The sequence below is a fragment of the Solanum verrucosum genome, unplaced genomic scaffold (assembly GCF_900185275.1).
Source record: "Solanum verrucosum unplaced genomic scaffold, falcon-dt-bn FXZP01000050.1, whole genome shotgun sequence".
In the NCBI taxonomy this organism is placed as follows: Eukaryota; Viridiplantae; Streptophyta; class Magnoliopsida; order Solanales; family Solanaceae; genus Solanum; species Solanum verrucosum.
This window is the reverse complement of record NW_026020020.1, coordinates 2,788,262-2,803,490: the sequence shown is the minus strand read 5'-3', so window position 1 is coordinate 2,803,490 and position 15,229 is coordinate 2,788,262. Positions and strand designations below refer to the sequence as shown.

The 15,229-nt window shown below is 35.2% G+C and overlaps 2 pseudogenes; one reads left to right on the top strand and one right to left on the bottom strand.

Moving 5' to 3' along the window:
- Positions 1-224: 224 nt before the first annotated feature.
- Positions 225-7,403, top strand: LOC125821024 (agamous-like MADS-box protein AGL62; annotated as a pseudogene).
- Positions 7,404-9,162: 1,759 nt separating this feature from the next.
- LOC125821064 (disease resistance protein RPP13-like) lies at positions 9,163-12,986 on the bottom strand (annotated as a pseudogene).
- Positions 12,987-15,229: the final 2,243 nt, after the last annotated feature.

The following is a 15,229-nucleotide window of genomic DNA, read 5'->3' as shown; positions in this document are numbered from 1 at the left end:
CTAATTATGATAATAAGATCTATATCTACCGAAACAAAGAATGAAAGGCAAGTGAATCTAATGTTTTTCATTTTCAATACTTTTCTTCAATGCAAAAAAAGGAAAGAACATAAATTTCTAGGCTCCCCAAGTTATTTTAAAACACAATTTCCTATATAAAGTTGTTGGTGTTAAGACCAAAAATCACAATTTTACTTTCACAATTTCTTAACGATAGTTTAGACATGACAAGAAAATTCAGCAAGGGTCGTCAAAGGGTTGACATGGTGAAAATTAAGAAGGCGAGTAACTTAGGAGTTACGGTTTCTAAGCGTCGTGCTGGTCTGTTCAAAAAGGCTAGTGAACTTTGTACACTATGTGGTGCTTAAATTGTCATTGTGATATTTTCCTCCGATGGCAAAAATGTGTTCTCCTTTGGTCACCCTAGCGTAGACACGTTGGTGAAGAGGTTCCTTGGGACGAACCTCCCTCCACCAAATAACAATGTCCACAATCAACAAATCGTGGCTCGTAGAGAAGCTTATTGGGTATATAGCAAGAGTTAATGGGAAATGGAGGGAAGATGAAAAGAGAAGAACTTGAATGCTTTAGTAAAAAGGCTTTTCTCCCTCATTGGTGGTGGAAAGAAAAATAGAAGTGTTTAAATAGAGAAACACTTCTATTAGTTGTTCAAAGGGTTGGAAAGAGGGACCCCCCTCGCGCCGTCGTCGTCGTTGCTCGCTCGACTTCGGCTTCGGAAATCGATCGAGAGATTATTTTTTGGACAAAGTTTGTTTTAATTATTTAATTAATTAATTAAATTAAATTAAATGGCCAAAAAATTTCAATTATTTAGTTAAATAATCAAAACGTTCCAACCTGACTCGGTTCCGCGCGACCCATTTTATTTAAAACACTTTCCCGTTTTAATTGGAATTTCCCGCCATTGGAGATGACTGTTCTGAAAGGTTGCAACTTTCCAGAACAGCCATGACCATTTGAAAGGTTGCAAACTTTCTGGAATGGTCGTGTGGTTTCTGAAAGGTTGCAACCTTTCGGAACCAGTGCTTCTTGGCTATAAATACCACTTATTCTTCAAACTTTTTACTTACAAAAAAATCTGATTTCTTCTTCTGCTTCTGCACAAATATTTTTCGTGTACTTTACTGTCGTTTAGTGGCTCGCTGACACCAGAGTTTTGGATATCAATACACTGGTGATTGAGATCATTCTATCCTGGGATGACATATTCCAAATCAAACCTTGGATACTAGAGGGGAATAATTTCCTTAAGGGGACATTGTGCATTCAGTGGGCTTAATCTTCTTCCTATTATTTTTTTCAGATTCTGGTACGTGTTTACAGATTTTATTTTTGTTAATTAATTTATGTTCTTCACTGGTTCATTTGCAACTTTGGTATACTTCGTGTTTTTGCAAAGTTTCAGGTAATCAGTACTACTGTTTTAAACACAGATTGGCCAACAATCTTAAGGAAATTACTATTATTATTTTTTAATCTTTGTTTCTGGTGGAGACAAAAACCTTCGTGGTTTTATACTCCTATTAAGTTTGCAATTTAACTTATTGCTTACTGAATCATTTGTATCGATTTCTGTTTATTACAGATTTTGAAATGACAAATGATAATGTCACGGTGGTTGTTGTTGCACCAACCCGAACTGTTGTACCACCAGCAGAGAAACCGGGACAATTCTCTAGTGTGAATTTCAACGGATTGCAGCAACGGGTATTTTTCTGGCTTACCACTCTTGGTCTGCAGAAATTTACTAGTGAAGAAACTCCGGTGCCTGCTGCTGAAATGCCAGACAGAGAAAAATTCATGATTATTAAAGCATGGAAACAAGTAGACTTCCTATGTAAGGGCTACATTCTGAGTGCTTTAGAGGATGACTTATATAATGTCTATAGTGCAATGACAACTTCGAAAGAATTGTGGGATGCACTTGAGAAGAAATATAAGACAGAAGATGCATGCTTGAAAAAGTTTGTGGTCGCAAAGTTTTTAGACTATAAAATGTCAGATAGCAAAATTGTTGGATCACAAGTGTAGGAATTTCAACTTATTTTCCATGATCTGATTGCTGAGGATATGGTAGTAAATGAAGCTTTTCAAGTGGCTGCAATGATCGAGAAGTTACCTCCTTCGTGGAACGACTTCAAGAATTATCTAAAGCACAAACGTAAGGAAATGAAGCTTGAAGATCTTGTGATTCGGCTCAAGATTTAGGAAGATAATAAAATCACCGAAAATAAGTCTCGTAAGAGTTCGACAGTAATTGGAGTTAATATTGTTGAAGAAGCTCCTACCAAAGGCAAGAAGAGAAAGAAGTCCAATGGACAGAAGTCAGAACAGGCCAAGAAGAAATTCAAGGGCAACTGTTACAACTGTGGTAAGGCTAGTCATAAGTCTTCTGACTGTCGTGCTCCAAGAAAGGACAAAGACCAAGGCAAAAGTCAAGCAAACATCGTGGAAGAGATGGAAGATGCAGATGACCTCTATGCAATGATCTCGGAGTGCAACTTAGTTGGAAATCCCAAGAAATGGTTTCTCGACTCAGGTGCCACTCGACATATTTGCTCTACGAAAGAAGCCTTTGCAATGTACACTCCTGCTGAGTTAGATGAAGATTTGTTCATGGGAAACACAACATCAGCAAGGATTGCAAGAACTGGGAAAGTAATGTTGAAAATGGCATCCGGCAAGGAGCTGACTTTGAACAACGTTGTGCACGTTCCTACTATTAGGAAGAATTTAGTTTCTGCTGGACTGCTCGTTAAGAATGGGTTTAAGTGTGTCCTAGTTAGTGACAAAGTTGTAATAAGTAAGAATGAGATGTTCTTAGGAAAGGGCTACCTCACTGAGGGCCTCTTCAAACTGAATGTAATGGTTGTTGACAGTATTAATAAGAATTATGCTTTTGTTTACTTATTGGAGTCAAATGATTTATGGCATGCCCGTTTGGGACATGTAAATTACAAAGCCTTGCGGAAATTGATTACTTTAGAAGTTTGCTTGATTTCAAATGTGATAAATCGAAATGTGAAATTTGTGTGGAAAGTAAGTTTGTTAAACATCATTATAAGTCTGTTGACAGGAATTCAAAACTTTTAAACTTAATTCACATAGATATATGCGATATGAAGTCAATACCATCTGGTGGTGGGAAAAAGTATTTTATAAATTATATTGACGATTGCACTCGATTTTGTTATGTATATTTGCTTAATAGTAAGGATGAAGCAATTGATGCATTTAAGCAATACAAAAATGAAGTGGAAAATCAATTTAATCTAAAGATAAAATTGATTCAGAGTGATAGGGGCGGAGAATACGAATCTTCTTTTGCAGAGATATGTTTGGAATATGGTATTATTCATCAAACTACTTCACCCTATACACCACAATCAAATGGTTTGGCAGAATGGAAGAATAGAACATTAAAGGAAATGATAAATGCCTTAATAATCAGTTCTGGTTCACCGCGAAACCTGTGGGGGGAAGCCATCCTTATGGCTAACAAGATACTCAATAGGGTACCTCGTAGCAAAACGCAATCGATTCCATGTGAGTTATGGAAAGGAAGGAAACCCAACTTGAAATATTTCAAAGTGTAGGAGTGTCTAGCCAAGGTAGGGGTTCCTTTACCCAAGAGGGTGAAAATTGGACCTAAAACAGTGGATTGTGTATTTATTGGATATGTTGTGAACAGTAAAGCCTGCCAGTTTTTGGTTCACAAATCTGATTATCCTTAAATTCATGTGAATAAGGTAATTGAGTCAGATAATACTGAGTTCTTTGAACACATTTATCCTTATAAAATTGAATGTGAGTCGACAAGTGAAAGACCTAAACAACCACGGGAAGAATCAACGGAAAATACACTACCTAATGAGGATCCTAGGCGTAGTAATCGCCAGCGAAAATCCACTTCTTTCGGACCAGATTTTGTGGCATTCTTGCTTGAAAATGAGCCTCAAACATTTAAAGCAACTATGTCTTTGTCTGAGTCAATTTATTAGAAAGAAGCAGACAATAGTGAGATCGAATCAATTTTAAGTAACCATATTGGGAATTGGCTGATCTTCCTCCAGGAAATAAACCTTTAGGATCAAAGTGGATCTTTAAAAGGAAAATGAAAGCCGATGGGACTATTGACAAGTATAAGGCTAGACTTGTAGTCAAAGGATACAGACAAAAGGAAGGTTTGGACTACTTTGATACACACTCTCCAGTAACAAGGATAACATCAATTAGGATGTTAATAGCAGTACCGGCAGTGCATGATCTTAAAATCCACCAAATGGATGTAAAGACAATCTTCTTAAATGGAGAGTTGGAGGAAGAAATTTACATGGAACAACCTGAAGGGTTTGTGGTTCCTGGTAAAGAAGAGAAAGTGTGCAGACTTGAGAAGTCGCTCTATGGGCTCAAGCAAGCACCCAAACAATGACATGCTAAATTTGACCAAATAATGTTGGCAAATGTATTCAAGATTAACGAATGTGATAAGTGTGTTTACATTAAAAACGTTCTGAATCATGAAGTCATTGTTTGTCTGTATGTTGATGACATGTTAATAATGAGTAAAGATATTGACTATATAAATGCTACTAAGCACATGCTGTCCAGCAAGTTCGATATGAAGGACTTAGGAGTTGCTGACTTGATCTTAGGGATCAGGATTCTCAAAACTCCTCAGGGATTAGCATTATATCAATCTCATTATATTGAAAGAGTATTGGATAAGTTCAAGTACTTGAATTTCAACGTTGTCCAAACTCCAATTGATTTAAGCTTTACATTTCAAAAGAATGAAGGTGAAAGTGACTCTCAATTGGAATATGCCAGAGTGTTGGAAAGTTTGATGTATATTATGAACTGTACGTGACCAGATATAACATGTGTTATTAGCAAGCTGAGTCGGTTCACTAGTAATCTTAATCAAACTCACTGGATAGCAATGAAATGTGTGTTGGGGTATCTGAAACATACACAACACTATGCTTTACATTATATAATCATGCCATGATTGAAAGCTATAGTGATGCAAATTGGATCACCAGGTCAAATGAAGTAAAATCCACAAGTGGTTATGTGTTTACACTTGGTGGAGGAGCAATCTCTTGGAAATCATCCAAACAGACATGTATCGCTCGCTCTACAATGGAATCTGAGTTTATTGCTTTAGATAAGGCCGGTGAAGAAGCTAAATGGCTCCGAAATTTCTTAGAAGATATTCTATTCTGGCCCAAACCTGTAGGACCTATTTACATACATTGTGGCAGTCAAGCAACAATAGGTAGGGCAGGGAGCGTCATGTACAACGGGAAGTCTCGTCATATACGACGGAGACATAACACCGTAAGACAACTGCACTCTAGTGGAATTATCACAATTGACTATGTGAAGTCAAGAGATAATGTGTCAGATCCACTAACGAAACGCCTAATAAGAGAGGCGGTTAAAAGATCATCTAAGGGAATAGGTTTATGGCTTAGGACAATTCATCATGGCAGTAACTCTATCTAGCAGAATGGATATCCCAAGAGCTAGATTCAAGGAGAAAAACAAAGTTGTGACTGACGGTTCGACATTGTCAATTAACTCAATCCATTCTCATGATGAAGACAATGTTCAGGAACAAGGTTAAACCATTAAGGCTTGTTAATGAGTTAATAAAGCTTAAAGTTTTTAATGATTTGCTAAGTTCGGTAGATTTGACCAAATAGTGTATCTACGCGATGACACGGTTAGAAATCACATATGTGAGTGTGAAGTGTAAGCCGTTTCAAAGAGAATTTTTTGTCAAAAGCCTATTCTCTATACACTCATGAAACCAGGAGGTGTTCATGGATAAAATGAAAGCTCGACGGTTAATTGTGATACATATGGTTGTCTAAGTATACACCAAAGCTCGATGGTTCAAAGATATCGCATCTACCGATTGACCGAGTATATCCGACATATGTTCACTACAGAAAGTCCAAGGGAAAACCTACTTATCCAGATGCAATTGATCCTTGCTTGTAAAGTACACACTCGTCCGTGCATTCCTTATGTTATAACCATTCCCCATTCATGTGGGGGATTGTTGGGTATATAGCAAGAGTTAATGGGAAATGGAGGGAAGATGTAAAGAGAGGAACTTGAAAAGTTCTCTTATGCTTTAGTAAAAATGCATTTCTCCCTCATTGGTGATGGAAAGAAAAATAGAAGTGTTTAAATAGAGAAACACTTCTATTAGTTGTTAAAAGGGTTGGAAAGAGGGACCCCCTTGCGCCGTCGTCGTCGTCGCTCGCTCGGCTCAGTTTCAGCTTCGGCTTTAGAAAATGATCGATCGAGATATTATTTTTTTGACAAAGTTTGTTTTAATTATTTAATTAATTAATTAAATTAAATTAAACGGCCAAAACGTTTCAATTATTTAGTTAATTAACCGAACTGTTTCGACCCGACTCGGATCCGTGCGACCCGTTTAATTTAAAACACTTTCCCGTTTTAATTTGAATTTCCCGCCGTTGGAGATGACTGTTCTGAAAGGTTGCAACTTTCTAGAACAGTCATGACCGTTTGAAAGGTTGCAAACTTTCTGGAATTGTCGTGTGGTTTCTAAAAGGTTGCAACCTTTCGGATCCAGTGCTTCTTCGCTATAAATACCACTGATTCTTTAGACTTTTTACTTATGAAAAAATCTGATTTCTTCTTCTTCTTCTGCACAAATATTTTTTGTGTACTTTACTGTCGTTGAATGGCTCGCTGACACCAGAGTTTTGGGCATCAATACACTGGTGATGGAGATCATTCTATCCTTGGAGGTCATATTCCAAATCAAACCTCGGATACTAGAGGGGAATAATTTCCTTAAGGGGACACTGTGCATTCAGTGGGCTTGATCTTCTTCCTATTCTATTTTTTTTTCAAATTCTGGTACGTGTTTACAGATTTTATTTTTGTGAATTAATTTATGTTCTTCACTGGTTCATTTGAACTTTGGTAACTTCGTGTTTCTGCAAAGTTTCTGGTAATCAGAACAAAGCTGGTATTTGTGAGCTCATACCAAGCTCATGAACCTCGAGGGGGTTCTCCAGATGGAGAAAAATCGTGGAGAATCCCTTTGAGAAAATAGGGAGAGAGTTGATGGTCTATGGTGGGAATCTCCTATCGAAGAATTTAACTTATTCCAACTTCAACACTTGAAGAAGACATTGGAAAGTCTAAAGTAAAAGGTTAAAAAAGAGGCACAAATGGTGAATAATAATGCATTTCCATTTCAGACATTGGGAAGTGCCTGGACTCCTCCAAATTGTGCTAGCTAAAGTTCTTTATATGGACTCAATGTTGGTGGGCATTTTGCTAACAGGGTTAGTGGATCTACTTCTTCCATAGTTCCCAATTACTAGTGTGCGTGTTATGGAATTATCGAAAGTAAAATTAAAAACTTAAATATTATATTAAGTGTCTAGGTTCATTTGTCATTTCAGGTGTTCATCATGAAATGTTCATGAGCTATGATTTAGTCGAAGTCAGTACTAAGTGTTGTGTTCATTAGATAATGTTCATCAGTTATCATTTAGTCGAAGTTAGTAATTTTAATTATATATGTTATATTATTAGTCCATTGTCATGTTGATTTTATCCTTTGAATTGCATAACATATAATCTATTCGTTATCAACATATATCAAGATATTACAAACTTGTAGAAAAAAATGTGATATGCTTGTATTATCATATATCGCGCTAGAATTTTTTTCTCCAATACTCTCGAGAATCTCCTCCAGATTACCCAACCCATGCAGTATTAGTTACTCAAGTATCGGAAAATTTTCATTACCTGCTTCCCTCCTTTCAGATCTGCTTCTACAATTCGTAGATATTTTAATTTGCGAAACACAACATCTTCATTTAGTGTCCAACTTGTTCCAGCGAATGCATAAAATCGTTCGAGATTGAGTAAATTAGGCAGCAAAGTCATGACTTCCCATGGTATACAAGTACCTTTTAAGGAAAATATCCCTAGAGAAAATCATGATCGGGTCAATGTATTGTAAAATCTTTGGCTCTTTTAGATTCAGAGTTCTTCTTATGATTTCTGCAGCAAAAGGAGAATAATGAAGATAAAGCATGTTCAAGTTATTGAAAAGCAAAGTTTTTTCTTCAATACCATGATTTTCTTCCTATGAGGATTATATATATATATATATATATATATATATATATTAGCAAAGTTATTCAATTCTTGCAGAAACATATCTCAAATGTACAAGCTGAGGTATTACACAAGTGAAATAATATTCAATTGAAAATACGTCCAATACCTTAAGCAACTTCAACTGCAAAACATCTGTTTTGGAATATCTACTTGCATTGAAATAAAGATGCGGATTATACCATTGCTATGTCGCATACGATAATCATGTTTCTCTTCAAGTGTAGATAGAAGGATCACTCCCCGTTGATCATATATGGGTTTACTTAGGCATAGTTGGCGAAGAAGATCATGAATTTTCAAGTTCTTATCCTTCCATTAGTCCTTCGTGTACAAGCCAAAATTAGACTTCTATCAGTTAACTCTTCTAGATACTCCTATGCCTATTGGACAAAATGATAATCACACCCAGGATAATGTCCAAACTAAATAGTAATAGGAAGAGAGTAACAACAACACCAAATATTAAAATGGGGTAAATATGATACCCGAAGAAGTAATACAATAATATTAATGAAAAACTTGGTAGTGTCAAAAGACTACTACTCAACACTCTTTTATTTCTTACAACTCACAATTATATTACTTTCACACTATTTTCTCACAAACTAAGTAGTTTGTGGATTACTCTCTCTAATCTCTATTGCTTCTCTATTTTTTTTTGGTGTCTTCTAGTGTTCAAATACTACTCTATTTATAGAGTTTTTGAACCTCTTGATTACATCATTAGTAACATAAATGTGGTAGACAAATTCCACAAAATTTGTCCGTCAAACTCTACCAAACTTTGACTACCAACTTCCACAAATGTGGCTACCAACTTTTACATTTGTGGCTTGCCAACTTTCTCATTTGTGGCAATTAAATTTCAACAAATGTGGCTGCCAAATTAGTTGCTGCCAAGATTTTATTCCCACTATGCCACCACTTCTAACCTTTTATTAATTCTAATCAACTTGGAAACATTAATCTCTTTATCTTCAGGAAAACCTCCAAAGAAAGAATTGATTGAAACTGTTCGGATACAGTACCAAAGAATCAGTTCAGATTTTCCTCAACATTCTTCCAATTATCATGTGTTGGGTCCATTTGACCAAGAAGTCTTGCAACGACAACAATCGAGAGAGGTAATCCTCGACATTGTAGTACAGTATGCTTCCCTAGTTCTACAAGTAGAGGAGGAAACAAATATATTTTTGAATGATTTTTTTGTGAAGTTCAAACTGTCATCAAGACTTATAAAAGACTTTATATGAGGTGGAAAATCAGGATAGCTGACATAATCGGCAACATACAAGAGTAGAGTGGTTAATAGAATTTGGCTTCTATTGTCATCATTTGGAAATATTCTTTTATTCTTTGTATTTGGTCCCATGCCTCAGTACTCCATATATCATCTGTGACAATTAGAAATCTCCCACCCTTCAGACCTCTTTACAAAATCTTCATTAGTTGATCATCGCTCATTTCTTAATTGCTTCCTGTAATTGTAGACACAACTTCAAGAAGCATTTGTCTCTCATTGTATTCTTCGAAGATAGTGTCCCATGCATGTTTATCAAATTGAGAACAAATATAATCATCATAAAAAATTTTGGCAAGAGTTGTCTTACCTATATTGCACATACCAAAAATTGGTACGATAGCTAAAACGTCTGTTTGGGTAGTGAGGTGTTCAAGTATGGCATTGAAGTCATCCTCCATCCCAACAATAGTATTTTCCTAAATTGTTTTTTTTTTTCTGGTGAGGACTTGTTCTTCAGATTTTCTTCAATGCTTGTTAAACTCAATATGTGGCACTTCTTTCCTGAGAGAATCAACATCTTTTTCCACTTTTAGCAATTTCCCTCGAAGTATTTACAAGCCCCTTGTCATGACCCGCGGCTTTGTCATACCACTTGGGCATGAAATTAAAGAATAAGTGAGATAGCCTTAGTGGGAAGAGTCTAGAGTCTCAGAGAGGTTTGAAGAAGACTGTAGAATATTACTTGGAAGGCCTAGACTTGTAGAGAATTCTAGAAGAGTGGCCTATTTGTAAATATGTAGGGACTTGTTTAGCAAATTTTTTTTTTGCACTTTAGCCCTTAGGTGTGAAGTATACATAGGAGAGCATTCATTTGTAACAAATCAAGAAAAAGCAAGAAATATTACAAGATCATGAAAATATCGTAAGTTGCTGAGTGTCGTACAAAGAGTTTAGTTGTAGTCTAAGTTCGTGATATCCTTCTCTATATCAGCTAAAACAATGCTTATTAGGCTTGAATCAACTTTATCTTCTGCTTTGTATATTACATCTCTGATCCTCTTTTCTATAACCTTAAGAGTTTCAATGTCTTTGGCTTCCTTTGTCGTATCGTCAAGAAAAACTTGCATAGCAGAAAGACTTTGATAGAGAGATTGAACATGTTGTTGTGTACAGCTTCAACAAACCAAAGATCAGTTATGTTTGAAGAGTACTTGTTCCAATGTATACATAAGTGAAGAAAGAGCAGAATATTTCTATTTATAGGTTTTAAGTATTATTTTATAAATTCCCTGATATTTAAATCCCGCTCGAAGCGCGGGTAATTTTACTAGTGTATACATTAGTGGAGAAAGAGCAGCATATTTCTATTAATTTGTTGGAATAACTAAATGATAGTCTTACGGATTTAATCTCTTTGATTTTGTCCAAATCGTTTACTTTTCCATCTCTAAATTTTTATAATTGGGGGACAAAGACATAGCATACTTACCCTTTATCATTTGTTTAGTTAAAAGAGATGATGCATGAGAACACAACCAATTACAAAACAAGAAAATCAAATTGTTTCACTTGATTAATACAGTACTATAGATATGAGATGCACATGTACAACCCAAGTTCTTTCTATTTTATATAATTGTGAGACAAGGTGTAGTGCACTCATTGAGTTCACCAGCAAGCCCTTGCAGTTTAAAATAATAATTAATTTGAATTTTGAAAAGTTCGTGTAGAAAATATATATATGATACGTTTTCATTATAATTTACAACCTTAAATAAATATATGTGTTGAAGTTAAAAGAAAGCCACTAAGGATTAGTTTTGTTCGTTGACAAAACTATTTAGTACTATAATTTTGTTAGTAATATATCAAAAAAGTATATTTTGATGTTTATGTTCCATACCCTCCAACTGAATGACAACTGTTGTAAAGAAAAGAAAGTGAACTGAAAAATAGAGCATAAGAGAAGAAAAAGCCACTGTGGTCTTCTTTATTTCTGATGCAACTTGAAACTAAGAGTTAAATAGGCTTACAACGGAACTGAAATACTAAATTTTAGGTACCCACTTGGTCAAGTATCATTGAATCACTTCTGAACACCCCACGATTCAAACACCTCTGAAGAACTCGTGCTTTGCTTAGGGAAGTGACTTTGTGAAGATGTATGATATTTACTCGTTTGTAACACAAGACTTCAAAATAATTTCACCAGTAGAGACAAGACCTCAAATATAGTGATAGTGAAAAGGTTCAGTTGCACACGGTTTCTGATTAAAATCTGCAACAAATCTCCTTATAAACAAAATTGCTCAACAAGTTATAGAGGTTTCTACAATATATTCAGCCTATGAAGTTGATAAGGCCACCACTTCCTGCTTCTTTGAACTCCATGAAACTTCTCCAGAGCCAAGATTAAACGAGAAACCATGTGTTCTCTTTCTATCATAAATGATGCATGCATAATCACTATCAGAAAAGCCAGTTAATGTGAAATTTGTTATCTTAGAATACCAAATTTCATGCTCTGTTGTCCCAGCTATATATCTCAGTACGCTATTTTTAGCTCCAAGGTGAAGCTTGCTTGGATTGTGCATAAATCTCAATATGACTCTAACAGAAAGCAATGTATTGTCTTGTATGGGACAAATAATTCAAACCACCAACCAAACTTCTAAAATAAGTAGCATTTTCCATTTCAAAACCATCATCACAACAAACTTCTCATTAATATTCATCGGCATAGCAGCAACTTTACAATTTACAATAGTAAAATTTTTCAAAAAAAATGTTGCATATTATTTTTGTTAAAGAAATATGCCTTCAATTTCCTGTTTCACCTCAAGACCAAGAAAATAATGCTACAGACTCAAATCAGACATCTCAATTTGTTTATCATGCAGATCTTAAATTCAGTGACGATAGACTCACTCGAACCCATATATATCATATCGTCAAAGTAAAAACATACCACCAAAAAATCATTTTTACCTTTTTGCTTTACATAATGAGTAGGCTCATTGTTACCTCTTTCAAAACCATTCTCATGGAAATATCAATCAATCTTAAAGCACCATGTTTGTGAAGCTTGTTTTAAGACATAGAGTGCCTTTTTAAAACATGTAGACCTTATCTTCTTTGCCATTAACTACAAACCTTCAGGCTGTGAAACATAGACCTCCTCTCTCAAATCACAATTTAAAAAGGCAAATTTATCATCGAATTGGTACAGTAGCCAACTTAAATTAGCAGCCAAGGCTAAAAATGCTCTCACAGTCTTAAATAGGGCAACATGAGAACATGTTTCTTCAAAGTTAGTACCTTGTTGTTGGAAAAAACCCTTTGTGATGAACCTTGCCTTGTGTTTTTGGATGCTGCCACCAGCATATACTTTTAAACACCCATTTGAGCCCATTTGAGCCCAATAGCTTTCTTTCCTTCCGGCAAATTTACCAACTCCATATCTGATTCTTTTGAATAGACAACAACTCCTCTTCCATAGTTTTGCACCATTTATCCTCTCTTTCAGCATTTTCAAAGTAAATACGATCTAAAAGAAGTAAAGCAAAAGTACAAGATGTATTGTCAACATATGTGGGATTTGTTTTTTTATCCCCTGTTGATCTTTTTAATGCAATTGTCTTAATTAGCTGAGGGTTCTTTCAATGTTGAAGATGTTGCTGGTGCAATTGATGAGACACTCGATAGACTTGCCAAAAAAGGATATGCTACATACTCTTGATGAACAATATTGTCAGAAGGCAGAAATTAAATATTTGAACTTTCATTTCCTGAATTAAAGTTCCAACTCGCATCTTTATTGAACACAACATTTTTACTTACCATTTTCTCACTCACTTGATTATATAACTTATAGGCTTTGGATTGTGTTCTATATCCAATAAAGATATATTTTTCACATGTGAGAAAATCCTTTAACAATTCCATTGATGCTAATCTTGAAGCAAACTAGATCATAAAACATTACTTTTCATAAATCAGGCACAACTTTTCATGAAAACATCTTTCATAGATTCAAGCTTCTTTATGGATTCATGTCTTTTAGGGTTGATAATCAAGAATAATGCCTGGGTTCATGTGAAATCAATAGTAAAACATGTAATTGATTCAAAAAAATCATAATAAGATTAAAATCATACAATTGGATCAACACAATTTGAACCTATGAATGATTGAATGAAAACCTAATCAATTTTGGTGAAATTGAACTTGGAGAATTGAGAAGTTCTTGGGGCTCAATGGATGAATGAAACCCATTGATGAAGCCCTACATTCCTTGAGGATCAAAGCCCAAAATAAATGGAGGAGTTGGAGACTTGAAGCTTGAAACCCTAGGCGTTCTTCATTGATCTTAAGAGAATTTGGAGAGGATAAATGTGGATAGGATTGGAGATTTGAGTGAATGCGAGAGCTGGGTAATTATAGGGGTAGAATGGTAGTTATAGGACTTAAAATTAGGGTCAAAACGACATAGTATAGGTATTAAATTCAAAGGAAAAGAGCCAAATATATACCCTTAAAAAATAACTGTTGGAGAACTATACGGTTTGGACTAACGGACCGTAGAAATTCCTATGGACCATACTGGTAAACCGTAGGTCGAGTTACTAGGGCCTAAAATTGGACAGCTTTCTACGACACCCTTCTACGGACCGTCTAAATTCCTACGGTCCATAGACCTCATCCATAGATATCAACTTTAACCTCAAAATCTTACTAAGTGTGGAACCTTTCTACGAAACCCATCTACAATCCGTTGAACATCCAACGACCCATCTTGTCCATTCGTATGTCAAACTTCAGAAACTTGAATTTCCTAAATTTGTACCTCATTCCTACGAGTGCCATCTACGATCCGTAGAAACTTCTATGAACTGTAGACTGGTTCTCACAGGATTCAACCAGTAGCCAATAATAAGAAGATTTTCCTTTCCTTTTGACTTTCCAATTTTCGAGGTGTTACACCATTGACAATGCTTGTCAGTAATATGACTTACAATATTCTTTTTTCAAACAAATCATTATTTTCGGTGGAACCAAAGGTATTCTGAAGTACTTATTACGCTTGAGATGTACGACCATCTGTTTCTAAGTTTGACCCTAAGGCATTGAAGTGTGTTTTCTTGGATTATTCTTGTCTTCAAAAGGTGTAACGATGTTATTCTACTCAACTTTGAAAATATATGGTGTCAAATGATATGATATTTTTCAGAGATTACACCATTTTTTATACTCCACCTAAAACCACAAGTCAGGGGGACGAAGATGAGTGATTAGTTTATCAGGTTACTTGTGTCACTACCACAAAAGAGACATTTAGTGGCAATAGATTTTGATTTTTAGCAGCAATAAACCTTTTAGCGGCAATAAGGTTAATGTCATTGCATCCAGCGTCGCTAAAGCCTTTAGTGGCATCTATATAGAGTGCCGTTAAATATCCATTCTATTGCCACTAAAAGTAATTAGCCTTTAATGGCATTGATATAGATTGCCGGTAAATATTCATTTTATTGCCGCTAAAAGTAATTAGCCTCTATTAGCATTTATTACTTTTAGCAGCAACAAAATTGATATTTAGCGGCAATTATCATTATTTGTAATTTTTTAATATTTTGTGACATTTGTTATTTCTGGTAAAAATATGATAATTGCCAAAGACCTATTGTAGTGACAATTACTAAGGTAAAACAAAAGATAATAATAGAAGAATTATGAAATTCAAACAAATCATTCATATAAAACAAGATCAATCAA